Genomic DNA, 18,521 nt, shown 5'->3' on the forward strand with positions numbered 1-18,521 from the left:
AGTTGTATGGAAAGGTTGAACAAACATCCATGTTTTCACTGAAGCCCTGGAGGCTGAAGCATATATGAATATTGGAGACGGAGATAGGTAGATAGTTGGAATATCTTCCCCAAGGTGGAAATGTCAAATACTATATAGCTTAGGTTTAAGGTGACAGAAGGAGAGTAACAAGGCACTTTTTTTACACAGTGTGGTAGGTGCATGGAATACTCTGCCCGGGGAGGTTGTAGAAGTAGACGCAACAGCATTATTTAAGAGCCATTTAGATATTTGGTCAGGGAAGAGAGGGGTAAAGATCCTGTGCAGAGAGATGGGATTAGTTTATATTCACATTATGGTGCATGAAGGGCCTGTTCCTGTGTTGTACTATTCTAGATTCTAAATTCTTACAGATTGTCTAAAAGTCGGACAGGACAAACTCAAATTGGTGGCATTGTTTTGGAGTGCCTTTTGAACAAACTGGCATTCCAGCACGCATGCACTTATGTGGCAAATTACCTCAACAATGACTTTCATTACCCTCACAAGACTGAATATGCATTTATCAACGGGAAGATACCCTCTCTCCTCTCCCTGCAAAAGCCATACCGCACCAGTTCTATGTATAAGGATTCTCCTGGCCGCAGTTCTTACAATTCCACAAGTGTAAAGTGTTTCTGGACGTTTCAAGTTGCAAAACTCTGTGGATATGTGGTAAGCAGTGAAGGATACTGCTGACTGCACTAATGAGTTGCTCCAAAATATCGGTGCAGTAGTAGGCATTTGCCATGCAATTAGGAGAATGAGTGGCATAGATTTCTTCTTTTCGTGTCCATCTTGTTACAAATGTTGAACTCGCTGTCATCGTCCGTCCGGAAAAGGACGCAAGCTTCCGGCGACAATCAGTGGGAGCCATCACTTGTCGCAATAGATGATGGTGGTAGCAGAGTTAGCTCAGGATACTTCCAGTTTCCAGCCCCGCGACGTGGACACTTCTGCTATGGGGCATGGATAGCTGGACAAGATGCCGGAATTACGGAGAAGGAATTGAGTATTGGGGATTTCAGCAGACGTGCATAACTGCCTTCGCGTTTAAGGAAATTTCTCATCTGAATCTCAGCAAGGTTCAATATATATATATATACATATCTCTAGAGAGGTCTATATACATAAATATATATTAAAATTTTACTGTTTTACTGGGATTTCTGCCATCACTTTGCAGGCATTGCATGTACGTTGAGCAATCCCTGTTCCAGGCATACACAGGCCCATCCCCGAACTCTATCTCTGTTACATTGATGGCTGCATTGGTGCCACCTCCTGCACCCATGCAGAACTCATGGACTTCATCAACTTCACCACCAATTTTCATCCTGCACTCAAATTTACTTGGACCATCTCCGACACCTCCCTCCCCTTTCTTGATCTCACAGTTTCCATCACGAGAAATAGACTATTGATTGATGTCTATTACAAACCCACTGACTCCCACAACTATCTCAACTACACTTCTTCCCCCCCGTGCTTCCTGCAAAGACTCTATGCCCTACTCCCAATTCATGTCTATGTTGCATCTGCGCCCAAGTTGAGGTGTTCCATACTAGAACATCCGAGATGTCCTCATTCTTGAGGGAATGGGGATTCCCCTCTCCCATCATATATGAGGCCCTCACTCATCTCCTCGGTACCCCGCAGTTCCGCCATGCTCCCCCTCCCTCTAGTCATAACAGAGACAGAGTTCCCCTAATCCTTACCTTCCACCCCATCAGCCGTCGCATACAACACATAATCCTCCGAAATCTCCACCACCTCCAATGGGATCACACCACTAGCCACATTTTCCCATCTCCACCCCTTTCCGCCTTCTGCAGTTCCCTCCGCAACTCCCTGTTTAACTCATCCCTTCGAACCCAAAGTACCCCCTCCCCAGGTACCTTCCCTTGCAACCGCAGAAGATGCAACACCTGTCGCTATACCCCCTCCCACGACTCTGTCCAGGGACCCCAACAGTCCTTTCATGTTAGGCGGAGGTTCACTTGCACCTCCTCCAACCTCATCTACTGTATCCATTGTTCGATCATTTCGTGGAACACCTTCGCTGAGCCCGCGTGAACCAACCTGATCTCCCGTTTGCCGGAGTGAGGCTAAACACAAATTGGAGGAACAGCATCTCATATTTCGCTTGGCTAACTTACAGCCCAGTGGTATGAATATTGATTTCTTTCACTTCAGGTAGCTCCGGCATTCCCTCTCTCTCCATCCCTCCCCCACCCAAGTCACACTAGCTTCTCATTTTCACAGGACAAACAGCTTACAAAGTTTCCTTTATCATCGGTACTTTTTTGCATATCTTTCATTCATTGTTCTTTATCTCTCCACATCACCGTCTATATCTCTCGTTTCCCTTATCTCTAACCAGTCTGAAGAAGGGTCTCAACCCGAAACGTCACCCATTCCTTTTTTCCAGAGATGCTGCCTGTCCCGCTGAGTTACTCCAGTCTTTTGTGTCTATCTTCGGTTTAAATCAGCATCTGCATTTCCTTCTTACACACTTGGTTTAGTAAACCTGGTGATATTTCTGATGATTGGTTGTCTATTGGACCAAGAATGAAATCTGAATTTTCTAGATGTATTGCTTTTTAAAATTGATTTTGTTTTACTGTTGAAATGCAAAAACAACTGCGTTTCCTCATCTTCCGCCTTCATTTGTTGGCAGTTTGTGCTCTGTATGAGATTTCGTAGCCCTTGAAGTTCACTAAGTATTTTGTCATGGTCGAGGTGTATGTCTGGGCACATTCGTTGTGACACTGTTTGCATTACCTGCAAATAGAAAAACTGCTGTAGAGCAGGAGTTAATCGGGTGACAGCAATGCCAGAACAGAGACCTGGAGCTGTGAGCCCCATTATTGAAATGTTCAAAAATGAGAGTGGGAAGACGAAATACGGATCGGTTTCAATTCTCACCAGAACAGTTATCATTTTATGGTGCACTTGTTGTTTGTGATATTTTCCTTCTTGCAACCTTTATATATTTCTACATTACGGGCTTTATTTGGCCATTGTGTTGTGCAGTGTGTGCAGCCACTGCATATCTTAAAGATGATGTAAGAAATTGCAGATGCTGAAATCTTGGAGTTACATAAGTAACTAACTCAACGACTCGGGCAGTGTCTCCAGAGGGAATAAACGGGTGATGTTTCGGTTTGGAATTCTTCATCACACTAAGTCTGACGAAACGTCGCCTGTCCATTCCCTCCACAGATGCTGCCTGACCCGCTGAGATATTCTAGCACTTTGTGTTTTGATATCGTAATGATTGGCGTTGTATTATTTGAAATGTAATATATGATTACTCAAAATAACCCCTCACTTAAGTATTTCAGGTAAAGGCTGTTTGTCTATTGAATATTTTTTTATATGTCATTGTGCTGGATAATCTAAATAAGGTGTCGTTCCATTCGATCTGTAAGAAAGTCTGGTACATATTTTTTAATAGCATTCTAACTACAGCCCTCATGTCTCCCAATAAAGTCACCTACCATTAGATAACGAAAATAGATTGCATACCTAATTATGAAATATCTTAAACACATTTTTAATAAACATTCAATTTCACAGTGGCAATGTAAAAGTTTAATTTTGTTTAAATTGAATGGAAGGGGTCTTGGAAACTTGAATAATATCTCGTACACATGCTGTTGCTGTTTTGGTCAGGAACTTCGTTTTTTTTTCTTCTGTTTTCACCATTTAATACCATTCCAAATAAACGTTGAGGGGTTTCTTTTACCATGAACAACATCATTATCTATATTCAAAAGCAGAGGATTTAAAGTTCCGTTCATAACCTCAGGCGGTTCAAAACAATATTACATCTAATAAATTCATTTCAAAATGTAGGTAATATTGTTATGTAATAAATAATGTGTAATCATCTTGGATCTTCAAATAGTAATTTGATGACCAAATGCTATTTTAAAATCATTTGTTTGAGGGATGCTTAGTGCCAGAATACAAGGGATAATAACCCGAACTTTCTTTAGATTGCAGCCATTTATCCACATGAGAGAGAAGTCCGCTCATTGGATTCAGCATCTCATCAAAACACTGCAGTGTTAACCTAGGTTCACGTGCTCAAGTCACTGGATTGGGATGAAGCCACAAGCTAATATTCAGAGATGAATACACTACTATTAGGAACTGTAGGTTTCTTTCCAAATGACACACATTGTCCTGATTTGCAAATATATCACAGTTCTTTCATCATTGCTGGGTTTTAAACCTGACCTTCTCCATCCAACATTCATCATCACCATAAAGATTAAAGATCAAGAAGATTTACCCTCTTCAAAGACAAGTAGTGTTGAGTGCCAAATTCTCATCTTGCCAATAACCCTCACATCCTGAAAATAAATTAAGATATGGCTGATGCACTTGGCCTCCAAAAGCCATAACAAAGGTGATTTAAGAGCAATGAATGTGCAGAAAAGAAGTTTACTGCTTATGAAGTTTGGCAATGATCTAACGTTATCTCTGTCAGACTAGTATGTGTTTAAACGTTGTTAGTTAGGTCAGGAATTCTAACTAGAGAAATATAAAAAGAATGGATATGACTATTTTCTTGCAGAAATCTCCCCCCCCCCAACTACCAATTATCTCAAATGTTCTTCTCTGCAAGTCATTGAGTATTTGTGAGAAAGGTTTGTGGGTGGGGTTGGGATTAGTGGGGTGGGAGAATGGGGTAATGTGGAATAGGTAATTGAGTCAATAGACAATAGACAATAGGTGCAGGAGTAGGACATTCGGCCCTTCGAGCCAGCACCGTCATTCAATGTGATCATGGCTGATCATCCCCAATCAGTACCCCATTCCTGCCTTTCCACATATCCCCCGACTCCATTATCTTTAAGAGCCCTATCCAGCTCTCTCTTGAAAGCATCCAGAGAACCTGCCTCCACCGCCCTCTGAGGCAGAGAATTCCACACACTCACAACTCTCTGTGAGAAAAAGTGTTTCCTCGTCTCCGTTCTAAATGGCTTACCCCTTATTCTTAAACTGCGGCCCCTGGTTCTGGACTCCACCAACATCGGGAACATGTTTCCTGCCTCTAGTGTGTCCAAACCCTTAACAATCTTATATGTTTCAATAAGATATCCTCTCATCCTTCTAAACTCCAGAGTATACAAGCCCGGCTGCTTCATTCTCTCAGCATATGACAGTCCCGCCATCCCGGGAATTAACCTTGTAAACCTACACTGCACTCCCTCAATAGCAAGAATGTCCTTCCTCAAATTAGGGGACCAAAACTGCACACAATACTCCAGGTGTGGTCTCACTAGGGCTCTGTACAACTGTAGAAGGACCTCTTTGCTCCTATACTAGACTCCTCTTGTTATAAAGGCCAACATGCCATTCGCTTTCTTCACTGCCTGCTGTACCTGCATGCTTACTTTCATACTGATGAACTAGGACCCCCAGATCACGCTGTACTTCCCCTTTTCCCAACTTGACGCCATTTAGATAGTAATCTGCCTTTCTGTTTTTGATACCAAAGTAGATAACCTCACATTTAGCCACATTAAACTGCATCTGCCATGCATCTGCCCACTCCCTCAGCCTGTCCAAGTCACCCTGCATTCTCATAGCATCCTCCTCACAGTTCACACTGCCAACCAGCTTTGTGTCATCTGAAAATTTGCTAAAGTTACTTTGAATCCCTTCAACCAAATCATTGATGTATATTGTAAATAGCTGAGGTCCCAGCATCGAGCCTTGCGGTACCCCACTAGTCACTGCCTGCCATTCTGAAAGGGACCCGTTAATCCCTGTTTGTTTCCTGTCTGCCAACCAATTTTCTATCCGTGTCAGCACTCCACCCCCAATACCACGTGCCCTAATTTTGCCAAACTAATCTCCTATGTGGGACCTTATCAAATGCTTTCTGAAAGTCCAGGTACACTACATCCACTGGCTCTCCCTTGTCCATTTTCCTAGTCACATCTTCAAAAAATTCCAGAAGATTAATCAAGCATGATTTCCCCTTCGTAAAGCAATGCTGGCTCGGACCGATCCTGTTACTGCTATCCAAATGTGCAGCTATTTCATCTTTCGTAATTGACTCCAGCATCTTCCCCACCACTGATGTCAGGCTAACTGGTCTATAATTCCCTGTTTTCTCTCTCCCGCCTTTCTTAAAAAGTGGGATAACATTAGCTACCCTCCAATCCACAGGAACTGATCCTGAGTCTATAGAACATTGGAAAATTATCACCAATGCATCCACGATTTCTAGAGTCACTTCCTGAAGTACCCTGGGATGCAGACCATCAGGCCCTGGGGATTTATCAGCCTTCAGTCCCATCAGTCTATCCAACACCATTTCCTGCCTAATGTGGATTTCCTTCAGTTCCTCAATCAGCCTAGGTCCTCTGGCCACTACTATATCAGGAAGACTGTTTGTGTCCTCCTTTGTGAAGACGGATCCAAAATACCTGTTCAACTCATCTGCCATTTCCTTGTTCCCAATAATAAATTCACCTTTTTCAGTATTCAAGGATCTAACTTTGGTCTTAAGTAATTTTTTTCTCTTCACATACCTAAAGAAGCTTTTACTATCCTGCTTTATATTCTTGGTTAGCTTACCTTCGTACCTCATCTTTTCTCCCCGTATTGTATTTTTGGTTATCTTCTGTTGCCCTTTAAACATTACCCAATCCTCTTGCTTCCCGCTCATCTTTGCTACGTTGTACTTCTTCGCTTTTATTTTTACACTGTCCCTGACGTCCCTCGTCAGCCACGGTAGCCCCTTACTCCCCTTGGAATCTTTCTTCCTCCTAGGAATGAACTGATTCTGCACCTTCTGTATTGTTCCTAGAAATACCTGCCATTTTTGTTCCACTATCATCCCTGCTAGTGTATCTTTCCAGTCAACTTTAGCAGCTCCTCCCTCATGGCCCCATAGTCCCCTTTATTCAACTGTGACACCTCCGATCTACCCTTCTCTCTCACCAATTGCAGATTAAACCTGACAATGTTATGGTCACTGCCTCCTAATGGCTCATTAACCTCGAGGTCCTTTATCAAATCCGGTTCATTACATAACACTAAATCCAGAATTGCCTTCTCCCTGGTAGAATACAAGCTGCTCTAAGAATCCATCATGAAGGCACTCTATAAAGTCCCTTTCTTGGGGTCCAGTACCAACCCCAGTCTACCTGCATGTTGAAATCTCCCATAATAACCACAGCATTACTTTTGCTACATGCCAATTTTAACTCATGATTCAGGCTACTGTTTGGGGGCCTGTAGATAAGTCCCATTAGTGTCTTTTTACCCTTACAATTCCTTAGTTCTATCCATACTGACTCCACATCTCCTGTTTCAATGTCACCCCTTGCAAGGGACTGAATTTAATTCCTCACCAACAGAGCTACCCCACCCCTTCTGCCCACCTGCCTGTCTTTTCGATAGAAGGTATACCCTTGAATATTCAGTTCCCAACCCTGGTCCTCTTGCAGCCATGTCTCTGTAATTCCTACAACATCATATTTGCCAATTTCTAACTGAGCCTCAAGCTCGTCCACTTTATTCCTTATACTTCGCGCATTCATATACAGTACTTTGACCTCTGTATTCACTTCCCCCCTCGCACCACTCGCAATTGGCCCCGACCTTACTCTTTTATCCCTTCTTGAACTTTCCTTCCATTAATTCGAGAATCTTTTATAATTTTTCCTGTAGTCACTTCCCCTTCAACTCCATCTTTATACTCCTAATTTGTCAATCCCTCCCCGCCACTATTTAGTTTAAACCCACACATGTAGCCCTAGCAAACCTGCTTGCCAGAATGTCAGTCCCCCTCTAGTTAAGGTGTAACCCGTCCCTTTTGTACAGGTCACCCCTACCCCAGAAGAGATCCCAGTGGTCTATAAATCTAAATCCTTGCTCCCTGCACCAGCCCCTCAGCCACACATTCAGATCCCCTATCTCCCTGTTCCTGTCCTCACTAGCACATGGTACTGGAAGCAATCCAGAGATAACCACCCTAGAGGTCCAGCATTTCAGTCTCCTTCCCAACTCTCTGAGCTCATGTTGGAGAACCTCCTTCCTCTTCTTCCCGATGTCGTTTGTGCCCACGTGCACAACTACTGCCGGCTGTTCACCTTCTCTCTCTCGAGGATGTTCTGAATTCAGCTCGTGACATCCTGAACCCTGGCACCAGGGAGGCAACAGACCATCCTCGAGTCTCATCTGCCGCCACAGATTCTCCTGTCTGCTCCTCAGACAATGTGGTCACCCACCACTATGGCTCTGCCCGATGTCGGTCTCGCCTGTTGAGTCCCATCTCTAGGTTTGGAGCCAGCGACGTGTCCGCCACTCAGACTGGAAGCATCGTCTCCCCCGACAGGTCCTGACCCAAAATGTTGCCTATCCATTCCTTCTACAGGTGCTGGCTGACCTGCTGAGATACCTCCGCACTTTATGTCTTGCACAAGTAATCCAACAGTTACCTTTCACTCATCGCATTTCCCTGAAGTTGCCATTCTTCGCCAAGAATGAACCTAGAAAGTGAATGATTCTGTCCATCACTGCTGTGCGGTATTTGTAGTGAAGTTCACTAACAAATGGACCTGAGTGTGTGTCGTCTCGTCCCCCCCCCCCTCCCCCCCCCCCACCCCTTTCACATCCCCCCCCCCGACTCCGTGAGCTTCAAGGTCAGGAGAAGCAGAATATCCAATTTGGCTAAGTGCAGCTAATCTAGTTCCAATGAGAAATGACAGGAGCTATAGAGGAGGGTGTCTACCCATTAAACCCCTCCCTGAGTAAAAACCTGCACAGTCATGGGACACGAGCGAGTGTTATCACCTTCAGGGAGGACAGGAGACAGGTCCAGTCCTTTCAGAAATATCACAAGAAAGGGTCAGCACCTTCAGGGAGAGTGGAGAGGGGTCTGGGACTTCCAGGGGAGTGGAGAGAGTCAGCATCTTCAGGGAGAGTGGAGAGGGGTCTGGGACTTCCAGGGGAGTGGAGAGAGTCAGCATCTTCAGGGAGAGTGGAGAGAGGTCTAGCACCTACAAGGCGGAGGGAGAGAATCATCACCTTCATGGATGAGGGTGAGTGTGATCGAAAGTTGGCCCCTTACAACATCTTCAGGGTAAGGGAGGGAGTCAATATCTTTAGTGATGGCAAAGGAGTTTACATTCTCATGGATTGGAGAGAGTCAGCAACTTCAGCGAGGATAGAACATTTAAAGGGGAAGGGAAAGAGTGAACCACTTTCAGGGGGAATGAGTAAATTAACATCTTCAAGGATTAAACAGATAATGCGAGAAATGCTCAGCAGTTCATCAGTATCCATGAAGATGGAAACGGAGCTAATATTTCTACTTGATGAGCTTCCCTCAGAACCATGAACAACCTAAAGTATTCATTCTCTGCAGATGCTGCCAGACATGCTTTGTATTTTAAGCCTGCTCTGTTTTAATTCAGAATTCCAGCCTCTGCAGTGTTTTGTTTTTGGAACATCTTCGGGAAATTGGAGGAGAGAGAACCTCATCAGCATTAGGGGAGGGGAATGAGAACCAACTCCTTTGGGGATGGTGGAGCAGAGTAGAGGTTGAATCGCACTGCTTGGAAGTTTTAATGGACTGGGTTCATGAGCAGTGAGAATTAGGGCAGTCACAGTGGTAGAGTTGCTACCTTACAGCGAGTGCAGCGCCAGAGAACCGGGTTCGATCCTGACTATGGGTGCTGTCTGTATGGAGTTTGTACATTCTCCCCGTGACTGCGTGGGTTTTCTCCGAGATCTTCGGTTTCCTCCCACACTCCAAAGAAGTACAGGTTTGTAGGTTAATTAGCTTGGTAAATGTAAAAATTGTCCCTCGTGGGTGTAGGAGAGTGTTAACGTGCGGTCGGGCTGGACATGGTGGGCAGAAGGGCCTGTTTCCGTGCTGTACCTCTAAACTAAACCAAACAAAATTAAATTTCATGTTTGATCAAATACGATAGTCTCAATTTATTCAGCTTGGTTTTACACATTAGGATTTCTTACTTTTCAGTTTCTTCATATATGTGTATACATATGAACTTTATAAGAGGAAGTATGAGATTTTAATTAACTTTTTTTATCATCTGCTTAGATAGTTTCACAGTAATAGTGAGTAACATTTATGAAAGATTGCAGGCACTGAGTCCAGAATATTGTAAAAGCATGCTGTAATCTAAATAGCTTCAGGGACCCTGAAAGTCCTGTACCGTATAATAAGCTCATAGCTCATTAAACATTGAATATAAAATCCACCCTTCATTTTGTTACATGTGAACTTCAAATTCCTATTTTCAAAAGAAGAGCAGCAAGATATGATTAGACCATTCAGCCCCCATGAGGCCAATTCCTTGTTCAGTTACATCATGGCTGTAGTAGGCCTCAGCACCATATTGTTTATCTTTGCCCAATAAAAAAACATACATCTCAGTGTCATACACTTTGACTGTTCTAGTTGGTAAGCAAAGCCTTTTGCAAGTGGAGAATTTCAACTTCCTTTGTATGAAATATTATTTTCACAATCCCTTCCCAAATTTAGCTCTAAGTTTGAGGTTACATTCCCTGTTCTTACTTCCTTCACTAGCAGGCAGTTTTTCTCTATCTATTTTAACTGCCTCCTTTTCACATTTCAACTCCAATGCACGCTCAAGATAATACTGGAAAGACTGGATAGACTCGGCTTGTACTCGCTAGAATTTAGAAGATTGAGGCGGGATCTTATAAAAACTTACAAAATTCTTAAGGGGTTGGACAGGCTAGATGCAGGAAGATTGTTCCCGATGTTGGGGAAGTCCAGAACAAGAGGTCACAGTTTAAGGATAAGGGGGAAATCTTTTAGGACCGAGATGAGAAAAACATTTTTCACACAGAGAGTGGTGAATCTGTGGAATTCTCTGCCAGAGAAGGTAGTTGAGGCCACAGTTCATTGGCTATATTTTAGAGGGAGTTAGATGTGGCCCTTGTGGCTAAAGGGATCAGGGGGTATGGAGAGAAGGCAGGTACGGGATACTGAGTTGGATGATCAGCCATGATCATATTGAATGGCGATGCAGGCTCGAAGGGCCGAAAGGCCTACTCCTGCACCTATTTTCTATGTTTCTATGTTTCTAATACAAGAATATAAGTTGTCTACCTTTCAGATGAAACAGTGCTGCACCCTGTCAAAAGCCAGCCACGGGCATTGAAGTATCATCAAGCCTTTAAACACCTGACATATAATTTCTTCCATTCTTGAAATAAATGTTAACATTCAATCAAGTATCTAATTGCAATTTGCATTTAGCTATAGACCAAAAAGAATTTGCATTTTTGGCCTCCCAAATCTCTTCACTCTTCTGCCATTCCTAATTTTTTTTAATAGATTAGAACATTTTACAATTTATCTTTTTGTGTCTAAAGCACAGTTGTCACTGTTAAACCAATTCTGGAGATTTTGTGCATCGTGTAATCTGTCTATTCCCTTTGCAACTTCTTTCTCTTATCTACACCTTACATTCCGTATTCTAATTTAATGCCATCTACAAATTTTGATATACAATGGTCTGTTCGTTTGTTCAAATAATTGATAAATAGGTGAGAATATGAGTGCATTCAGATCCTTCGGAAATAAAATCAGAATAGCTACCTTTTTGCCTGTCTTTACTTCCTTGGTTTCAATGCTTCTCAGTTGATAGCACACGTAGAAACAAGGAACTACAGATGCTGCGATCTTGAACAAAACACAAAGTGCTGGTGTCAGTATGAAGAAAGGTGCCAACCTAAAACCTCACTTATCCAATCCTCTCACAGATGCAGCTTGACCCGCGGAGTTATTCCAGAACTTCATGATATCACATGTATGCTTGAGTTGAAAGGTTGTGGATCAAATCCCACATAGAACACACAAAGTGCTGGAGTAACCCAGCGTGTCAGGCAGCATCTCTGGAGCACATAAATAGGCAATGTTTCGGGTCGAGTCTCTTCTTCAGACTGAAGAAGGATCTTGACCTGAAATGTCACCTATCCAAGTTCTCCAGAGATGCGACTTGCCCCATTGAGTTACACCAGCACTTTGTGCATTTTTTTGTAAATCAGAATCTTGGAGTTCCTTGTGTTTCCCCATAAAAACAGCACAAAATGCAATGACTCCAGTGCAGTGCTAAAGGAATGGCACACTGCTGGTGGTACCTTTGTTTGGATGAGAATATAAATTTAGGTCTTTCTAATGGCATGGTTGTAGTTTGTCTCTTGGCATTATTGTATTTTGAGAAATGGGACGAATTATTCCTGATGCCCGAGCTAATATTTATTTCTTAATCATTGTCACCAAATAAAATTATTTAGTCATTAATACTTTGATGTTTGTGGGAGTTTACTGAAAGCAAATTATTCATTTCACAGCACTTCAGAAAAGTCCCTTTTCCTAGCTTTTATCCTGTTTTGGGATACTGCTACATAAATACAGGATTTACTTTCTAACTAAAAATGGAGTAGTATAAACAATAATAGAATAGAATAGAATACGTTTATTGTCATTGCACAATACTGTGCAACAAAATTCCATTGCATCTCCTTCGGTTTAAAAAGAACAAACAAACCAGCCATTGACTCACATATACACATATCAGTAAAAAAATAATAAATAGGTATTAAAAATAATTTAAAAGAATATTGCGCATTATTTTGCACCCCGAATTATATTGTGCTTCCCCAGCACAAAAACACAAAATAATAGGTTCGTTTTTGAAGAATGACACTGATATTAAGAAAATGGGAAATTTTATTTGTAATGTAGATTCAGTTATCACAAAATATTGCAAAGTTTAAGTTTAGTTTAGCTTATTATTGTCACATGTACTGAGGTACAGTGAAAAGCTTTCTGTTCTGCCAATCCTCATATAATACTGAGCTAGATTTTCAACCATGGAAGACCTAATAGTGAGTTCTGAGTATCCGGATAAATTCAGTTATCATTACAATCAATAAAAAAATTAGCCAAATAGAGTTAGACACAAAATGTTGGTGTAACTCAGTGGGACAGGCAGCGTGTCTGGAGAGAAGGAATGGATGATGTTTCGGGTAAAAGTTAAAGACCCTTCTTCAGACCAAATGGAGTGTCTTGCACTAAATACAAAGCCACATAGAGTTGTGTTGCTGGGTGTGTAAGAAGAGTTTGAATGGCCTTTGAATGACCTGAGTTACTGATCCGGTTAGGGAAATGGTAGGGTTTATTATAATTTATAGCTGATAGGAATGAGAAACACTCAGTACCACTCCTACATTACTTTCCTTTGAAGCCCCCCTGGAAACTGAATTTATCTGGATGCTCTAAACCTAGTATTAATATTCCATGGTTGAAAATCTAGCTTGTTCTTGTGTGAGGCTTGGCAGGATAGAAATGGAACTGGGACTGCAGTAGGTGCAGAAGTCGGGTTTAAAGCAGAGCGTAGCAAAGCAGAGGAGTGAAAGGGTGTTTGCCAGCTGCTGGATTTTTCTTTCATGGCAAATGATGTCTGAACATTTAAGATTCCTGTTTGAAGCTGACTTTATTTTTTTATTCATTCTCTAATAACCTGCTTCTATACATCTTTAATGTTTAATATTAATCCTGCTTTCCCACTGAGCTTGCAGCAGCAGTTGGTGTGCACGGCAAGTCCTTGATGTGTTGCTAAATTCACAAGAGGTTAATAATGTCTTGTGATGTCGGTATTGTAGATTTATCAAGGAATAATCAGTAGCTGACTACAAAGAAATTCAGTATCCATTATAGATGTATATTGTTCTGCATTGGGCATGACAAAAATGTAAAGGGCAGAATCGTGGTGAATTGCTTGATTGTTGGAGGAAGTGAAAATTACATGTTGTCATCCTCGTGGGTGCATTGATTTGATTTGGATACTTTATGTTCAACATCGATCAGTTTTGGTTCTGTTGCTGCCGCTTGATCCAGTGATAACTCCTTCAGTTCTGTATACAGAAACACTCCATATTTCCAGGTTCCTTTTGAACACTTCCGAAGGAACAATATAGGAGACACTTTTGGAGAGTTTACAAACTGTAGGTGTGTTTGCTTTTTCAGGCAGCCATTAAAGGTTCCCCTTGAAATCTGAGGTACAAGGCCTTTTCCTCTATGATTTTGGCTTCTGGTGATTCCTCAATCGAAGTTAGTTTACCAGATCACCCACTGTTATGGGCAAATTAGCATCTGTCTCTCAGCAGTGACTGTATTCATGTACTTGTGAAAGGTGATATATAAATGGCTAGGTTGTTTTTCCATAAGGTGTAAAATTGAAGACTCGTCTCTCTCTCAAGTATTTGTAAAAAATAGCATGGCAGGATTTTTAAAGATTAAACACAAGGAGCCGTCATGCATCACATTGTCCTTATTTTAAAAAATCCTTCTGTGAGCTGACTGCAAAATGTTTTTTGTTTAATATAGTGAGAATATTGGAAAGTAAAGGAGGTGGATGGAACTACATGCACGGAGGTTTCTCTATTACTGACCTGAGATAAACTTCAGCAATTGTCTTGCTTCTGGACTTTGTAATTTGACTCTTTTGATAGTTCGGTGAGGTGTCACCTACACTAGTGCTAGCTCTATATTCTCACAACGTATTGATTTCCCCAGTTCCATCTGACATTGAGAATCTGTTTATTCCTGCCCCTTGTGGCTTAACATGAAGGATTCAAAAAACAATCTACTGTTCATTCTATATTGTTGCATTTGATTAGCTTCATGTTTAACCTAGTGGGTTACAGACATTGGTCGACAGGGATAAATGGAAGGCAACATCCGTAGGGTTGCTGCATGAATTAGAGAGCAGTTTTTCTTCTCGATTTCTTGGATTAAATGGACTTGCAGCAGATGTTGTGCCTTGGTGGGAGGTATATTGCTGAGTCTTAGTGCGAGTACATCTGTCGTGGATTGTTATACAAAGTAGGGAGCCGTAACCCCTCATCTCGCAGTTTAGGAGTGACTTTGGAAGGATCTTGATGGGAGCTACCTACTGATTAATGCATGTCATTTACCTCTAACTATCTGGGTGACCATGGGCGTCCCCTCGTCTCCATTTCAATGTAATTAATGTAGCAGCATGGCGGGAAACACTTTGGTTAAAGAGTCCCACTTCTGTCTGCTAACGGAGGTTGTAGCCCCAACTGCAAGTCATTTTACAAAACAAAACATGTAAAGTGCTTTTGACTTTGAATAGGAAGCTTATCGCTGCCCTGAATTCAGTCACATCGCGTCTGCTCTCCCCGACAAGTTTTCAGTTTTCATTTCAGTCACAAGAGGTTTGGAGGTGAAGTCGTTGACCACCTGCTGTGTGAAATACTTGGATACACACAAGGACAACGTGGTCTGTAGGCCAGGAATGCTTTGCTTTGACCTAGCTTAGCTGGCCAGGGCTGCTGAATAGAGTTTTGTTTGCCTCAGACCCTGGATTTGTAAAGGACCGATTAATGAAAGTTTTGGAAACTCATTCATTGTTCAAGGTCTGGCCTGCTGCATGACCAACTGGGTGGCAGACTATGTTCTCACTGTCAGTCGCGCTGTTGTTGCTTTGATCTCCCCAAGTGCTTGCTTCCACTCACTGATGCTGCCAGGGCAGTCAGGCAGCACTTTCTTGAAAGACCAGAAAACAATTGAATCCTCTTCACTGTGGAATTGGCATTTGTTTGAGGCACCGTCTATTCTGGGCCAGCATTTCAAATGTTTAACTTCAATGATTTTTGCTGTGCTTTGTTTTTTTAAATCTGGTTTTATTAGAATGGTACCGATTCCTCATACAACCCATTATCACTTCCTCTCCACCTCCCCCTCCTCCCCTGCCCTCTCTTTCTCCCCTGCCATCGCTGTCCCACCACAGCCCACTGCATCAGAAATTACAAATACTCCTCCTGTTTTTTATTGAATTAGTATAGCTTTCAAACTGCTCTCTTTTGGTAACATGGGGGAAGTTGTTGTTGCTCTCTGAAGGCATAAAGGGGTGTAATACTGATTAAATCAAACACTGCAAGTTTCATGATGAACTAGTTGCCTCGCTACAGGAAGGATGTGGAGATTTTGCAGAGGGTGCAGTAGAGGTTGACCGGAATACTGCCTGGATTAGAGGGTATTAGCTGTAAGGAGAAATTGGATAAATATTTATTGCTTTCTCTGGACTGTTGGAGGCAGAGAGGAGACCGTATAGAAGTATACAATTATGAGAGGTATAGATAAATAGGGTAGACATTTGGAACCTTTATCCCAGGATGAACAAATCAAATACTAGAGGGTATAGCTTTAAGGTGCGAGAGGGAAAGTTTAAAGGAAATGCGTGTGGCGAGTTTTTTTTTATACATCGTATGGTGGGTGCCTGGAACACGCTGCCTGGAATGGTGGTGAAGGCAGATTCAATAATGACATTTAAGAGGCACAGATGGATATGCAGGGAAGGGAGAAATATGAATTGTGTGCAGACTGAGGAGATTAGTTTAATGTGGCATCATTTTCTGCACAGCCATTATGGGTCGAAGGGTCTGTTCCTGTGCTGCACTGTTCTATGTTCTGTGAAAGGGAAAGCAATAAATGTGTAGTTACAAAGTACTTTAAATGACCTCTGTGTATCAGGAAGTATATCTAATCAATATATTGAATTAAGTACTACTTTGGTGTGTAGTTGCTGTTGTAATGAAATGTGAATTTGCACACAGCCAGTTCCACAAATGAGATAATGAATAGTTATTCTACTTTAATGATAGTGTGGGAGAGGTAAGCATGGGCAAGGCTTATTGCCTTTCTCATCTTCAAATAGTGCCACACCATCTTTTACATCCTTCTGTGGAATCAGATGGGGCACATTTTAGCATCTTAAACCACCCTTGTTGGTGCACCACCCCTCTAAAAAACATTGAGGTGAAAGAGAGAATTATGTTGTGGAATTTGAAACTAAAATCCAGATGAGGGAGACGCTGTAAAAGGAACACTACAAAATTACAACATTTAAAAAAGGAATTTAAAAAAGTAAATTAAACAAATTGCACATTATGATGAAAATAATGTGATCAAAATGAGGTGAAAGCAGACAATGCTGGAAGTGCTCAGATGAACTGATGGAAGGCCTTTGACCTGAGACTTTTGACTCAGTTTCTTTCTCTACGGATGCTGCTTGACCTGTATCGAGCATTTTCTTTCTTTTTCATTTCCAACGCAATCTTCTGATCTGATTATAAATGAGGAACTTGAAAGCTAGGGAGAAATTTCACACTCAATAGGGTGATAGACCATTGGGTAATTATTGCTAATTGCTCAGTAGCACACCAGTGCAAGTGGGCTCAAAAGGCAATTAGTTATAGATCTGGAAAGTATAGAGATTGAGGAACAAGTTGAGAAGGTGGATATGTCAGACAATAACGGATTTTTTTGATGAAAGGTCTCGATCCGAAACATCACCTATTCCTTTTCTCCAGAGATGCTGCCTGTCCCACTGAGTTACTTCAGCTTTTTGTGTTTATCTTTAATTGAAACCAGCATCTGCAGTTCCTTCCTACACGGGATGTTTTTTGATCCAACATGTGCTCGCTCTTTGAAAGCATTAAACTTGTTATTTTACCACTGCACTTTCTTTTGACTTTTACTTTTGTTTGACATCTACATCAGATTCCAATAGTCCTAAATTAAAAGAACACAACCAAATCCTGTGCATTCCCAGGGAGTAGTGAAGTCGGCAAATGTCACCAGGAAGGCAACCTCACATTTAAAAGCAGAGAAAAAATAAAAAGGAAATGAATAAGGAATCTCCTCACACCTAAACCCCAGGCATCTTCCAGTAGCTAACCCCAGCACGATGAACAGGGGAATAATCTGCTTAAACTGCGTGGCCTTCCTTTCCTCTACTAGTGGATCATCTTCCTGTCAGTGACAGAAGTGGCCCTTCTAAGCAAAGTAATTTTCAATGCCAGATGCCGCAAAGCAACGCAATTGTTTCAGAGGAAATTCTTTTGCATCCATTTCCATATTTGCATCATTATTACACAAATAACAGAGCAACAGATCATGAATCATAACTGAGGGCCAGCAGGGTCTGTGTACTGCAATGCACTATCATCCTGTGGTGGTGTGGGATGGCACCAGCTCCTTCAGTGGGTATGTCAAGTGGTAGCAAATTAAAAAAAAAAAAGTAATTGCCACTGCGTTCAGCTCCATCTAAATTGACACTGCGGACTGCAGCCAATAATTGCACTCTGCAGAGAGTGTAGTAATGGCAAAATGCCACACTTCACAAATTATTTTCCTAATGCATGTTCTTTTGTCCTTAGTAATATTGGGGAGATGAACAGACTTTTCCACTGCAATCTTAAAAGTACTCTTTGGAATTATTGGGAGGGATCAATTGGGATGTGGGGGATGTCCCTTTAAATTTCCTGCCCACTGTGTAGTAATTCCAACCAAAATCTAAAGACAGTATTGGTTTGTAGACAGCATTTACAGAATGGTGCTGATCTTCAATTTCTGTCTGTTGTTCACTGTGCCTTACACT

General features: G+C 41.9%; 1 protein-coding gene across 2 annotated transcripts in view; it reads left to right on the plus strand.

Annotated features, from left to right (window-relative positions):
* pax5 (paired box 5) overlaps positions 1-18,521 on the plus strand; it is a 241,329-nt gene that overhangs the window by 22,417 nt on the left and 200,391 nt on the right. The gene's annotated exons all lie outside the window — the stretch shown is intronic.

The sequence above is a fragment of the Leucoraja erinacea genome, chromosome 3, assembly GCF_028641065.1.
Source record: "Leucoraja erinacea ecotype New England chromosome 3, Leri_hhj_1, whole genome shotgun sequence".
Classification (NCBI taxonomy): Eukaryota; Metazoa; Chordata; class Chondrichthyes; order Rajiformes; family Rajidae; genus Leucoraja; species Leucoraja erinaceus.